Source organism: Cryptomeria japonica, chromosome 1, assembly GCF_030272615.1.
Source record: "Cryptomeria japonica chromosome 1, Sugi_1.0, whole genome shotgun sequence".
Taxonomy (NCBI): domain Eukaryota; kingdom Viridiplantae; phylum Streptophyta; class Pinopsida; order Cupressales; family Cupressaceae; genus Cryptomeria; species Cryptomeria japonica.
The window spans coordinates 134,935,945-134,940,030 of record NC_081405.1 but is presented as its reverse complement, the minus strand read 5'-3'; positions in this window follow the sequence as shown (position 1 = coordinate 134,940,030).

Below are 4,086 nucleotides of genomic sequence, written 5' to 3'. Positions count from 1 at the left end.
ACTCCATCAAAGGTATTGGAAGATATGAGAAACAGGTATATCATTAGTGTTTCAAACATTTTCAACATTTCCCTCAAAAGGAAATCATTTCTATTACAATAATTCATTTACATTTAATTTTTATTTCATGGTTAATTCCAAAATCCGGGTTTCACCTTAGGCAAACCCCTATTCCCAATCATTTTTCCTTGTCTACTGTGCATAGAAATATGCGTGAAGCTACAATTTTCAAGATTGGATTTATTCATAGAGGTGAACAAATTCCCTTTTAGACAATGAAAAGTGCAAAGGACTAGAGTGATGGGCATTCAGATCTCGATAATTTAGGATGACCTTCTCGGAATAGATTCGAACATTCAAATATAGCTCAAATCCAGGTTTGTGGCTCTATTCGATGACTATAGCTCGTTGTTTATGCATGATTGCTTCAATTTCAACATGTTTACCCTAATTCAACATTTTCACAATTCAACTTAAAAGAGGGAATAAGACTCTAATCCAATGAATCTAATAAGAATTCTCAGTCCTATCCTTGTTGATTCGAGGCTAGATCTATTAGGTTCACCCTTTGTTTACTATAGTGGTCTCTTAGCAAGGGTTTTACTTCATCATTGAGTGAAATCCTACATTTTTCACCATTACACATCGGTAAAGGGAAATGGATGATTTTAAAACTAAAGTATCAACTTGCTACTAATTTGAAATGAAAGACTTGGTGTTGAAAAACACATTCTTGAGATTAAGATTGTAAGAGACAGTGTGAATAGAAAGCTATGACTAGGCTAGAGTAAGTATGTGAACTCAGTTTTATAGAGGTTCAACATGCAAGATTGTAGACCATTGTGCATTCCTTTTACAACTGGAAAAAAATTATCTATTTCAGATTGAAGACATGAGAAAAGTGCCTTATTAGAGTTTAGTTGGAAGTTTGATGTATGTTATTGTCTATACTATATTAGATATTTGCTAAGTAGTGGGAGTTATTTCCAGATATATGTCTAATCTTGGTAGAGTTCGTGGGGATGTAGTTAAAAGAGTCTTCACATATTTGAAGGGCACCTCAGAGTATTGTTTGTGTTATCATGGTAATTTGGTAGGAGACGCAATTTATTTTGATGTTCACGGTTATGTGGATTCAGACTAGGCGAGTGATATTGATGGTAGAAGATCGGCTAGTGCTTATGTGTTTACTTTATTTGGTGGTGCAATTAGTTAGATGAGTAAATGACAAGTTATAGTTGCTTTGTCCACTACAAAAGTAGAGTATATGACAACTACACGTGCTTGTAAAGAAGCCATTTGATTTAAAATTGTGTTCAGATATTGAAATAAAATAAGGTGCAATGATAGTTTATTGTGATAATCAAAGTGCAATCTACCTAGCTAAGAACCTAATATTTCATGCCTAGACCAAGCACATTGATGTTTGGTATCATTTTGTCAAAGATATGATCGTAGATGGCAAGGTGAAGCTAGTTAAGGTAGAGACTTTGATGAATGTTGCATATTTTTTAACCAAGGCTATGAGTACATGGAAGTTCATATGGTGTGTAGAGTCTATGGGCCTCGTGGCCCATAGCAATTAATTTACGGTGTAGATACTCCCTTGACTCTTGCAAGGTGTTCAACAAATGGGATAATGTTGGAAAAATGGTGGGCCTCAACCTTGCATTTACATAAGATTACTATGTGTAATAATTTTTCATTTGAGCACAATTTGGTTCAAAATTTTGCCCAAAGCTTTAGATTGGCTAGATAATCATGTTGGTGAATTTTCGTTGCAAGATCATAATTGGATTTGAAGATATTCAAGTTTCCATTTTTGAAAGTTGTGATGGAAGTTTTGAATTCAATTTTGAGGACTTTAAAAGCTCTGAAAAAGGCCTATAAAGTGCCTATAACTGGTGTAGTGGGTTACAAGGTGATAGTGTACATCTCAAGCTTTTCGACACTTCAAATGATTCATCAATCAAACACCTGATTTGAAAATTATAGTCTCTGAAAGTTTGATCTCTTGAAATAGGAAATATAAAAATGAGGCAGACACATAAATGAGCTATAGGAAGGAGGTTCACATGTTAATATGTGTTTTGACACATCATAGACCATCTAGGATTGGATATAAGATCAATTTCACTTTATTGGGTGGTTTTAGCTTATGGTTTTGTAATACCATTTGACGGTTTGATGTATTGTATCTCCTATATATGAGGTGCATGAGATGAAGGTTGTGTGTAAGAGTCTTATAGATATTGAGTACCTTTGAATCTTTGGTTGGTGATACTCCCGTGAAAAGCTTGCTTTGCAAGTATATTGGATTATTGATTTCTAAATAATATATTGGGTAGCTTTTGGAGTGTAGAGTTTTTCCCCAAAAGGGTTTAAACCATGTAAATCACTTGTGTTGTGGTATGCATGCTATTTATGTCCATTTATGTAACTATTGTAATGATTTGTAATTGTTTTTGCATTACCCTTCTCTCGAGGTTAGTGTATGAAGTTGTTTTGCTACTTAACTTCCCTACAATAGTTACAAAGTGGACAAGAAAATCTATGGGATTTTTTTGATGACATGTAAAGATCCAAAATGGAGCACCCTATTTGGTAGGGGGATTTTTACCACTAGTAGTTACGTTATATTAATATATATTATCTCTTGATGAAGGAGTTGTTATAACTTGTGCCAAGGATTTCAACACATTATATTTGGAAACCATTTATGGTTTCTGTAAACACCTAAAATTGGCACAACTAATTAAATGGATTTTATTCATTTAATCATCATTGAATTGCCTATTAATTAAATTAAGATTTAATTAATATCCATATTCTTCTAATTGACCCTTTTAATTAAATTAAAATATACCCTTCTTCTATCTAAGCAATTTAATTAAATACCCCCCCCCCCGCTCTAGCCATTTTAATTAAATTCACATTTAATTAAAAATATCGATTTACTCCCTTTCCATTTTAATTAAAATCCCCTTTGCATCTAAATAAATCAAAATTTATTTGTAAATCCCCCCCACTTGCAAAATCCTACAAATGCAAGTTGCATCCCTTTTGGCTAAATTAAATTATTTTAGTTTAACTAAAAATTCTATTTTCCCTCACCCACTTGTAAAATCCTGCATACCCCACTTGCCTCCTAATCATCCTTCTATAACCTATCTAATCCCTTCATTATCCTAATTAATCCTTTTTGTTTCTTCCTAGGTTGCTCACACACGTGTGAGCACATATCCCCCTTCTCCCAATATGGGACCACATTGACTTTTCATCCCACTCCCCTTTGTGACACTCGTCACAAGGCTAAGCTTACAAATATGTGACCACACTTGTGGGACCAAATTGATCCTCACCCTCTCCCCTTTGTGACATTTGTCACAAGGCTAAGCCTTTCAACTTGGGACCACATTCTTCCTTCAATCTTGACCCTTGATTGGTAATCAATCTTTGCCATCCATTCCTAAGCCTTCAACTCTATAAATTGAGCCCTTGTTTCTTATATATCCATCCACTTTTTATGCATCCTTATTATAGTTGTTTTGCAGGTTATCAAGGAGCTCTCATCGTGCCTCTCTCAAGCATTAGGTCATCTTAATTGCATCATATCTAGATTCTATCATATGTTAGATTGATCATCTAGATTAATTGCACATCATTTCATAACATTGTCATTTTCATCTTAGCTTAATTAGATCACTTACTTCTTATATTTGGAAACACAACTTCGTCTTTCATGTCATTTTCATATCAATAGTTTATATCATTTGATCATCTTACTAAGAACTTAGTTTCATTCCATTTAGATCTTACAATCATATATATATCTCTCGTTCTTTAGGTAGTCATCATAGAGATCAAGTGCTCTGCCAAGCTGAGAGCCACCTTGATTTGAAGGATCCTTGGAGATAGAGGAACATGAGACGCGCTTGGGGTTTTTGATTTCGAAACTTAGTTTAGTTTCTATTTTTAGATTTTTAACTCTAAGAATGTTTCATGTGTGTGCTTACTTGTTGTTTTCTCCTCGTGTATGTTGATTCCACAATTTGGAGCTCACAGTTTCTAGTTTTGTGTTTTTAT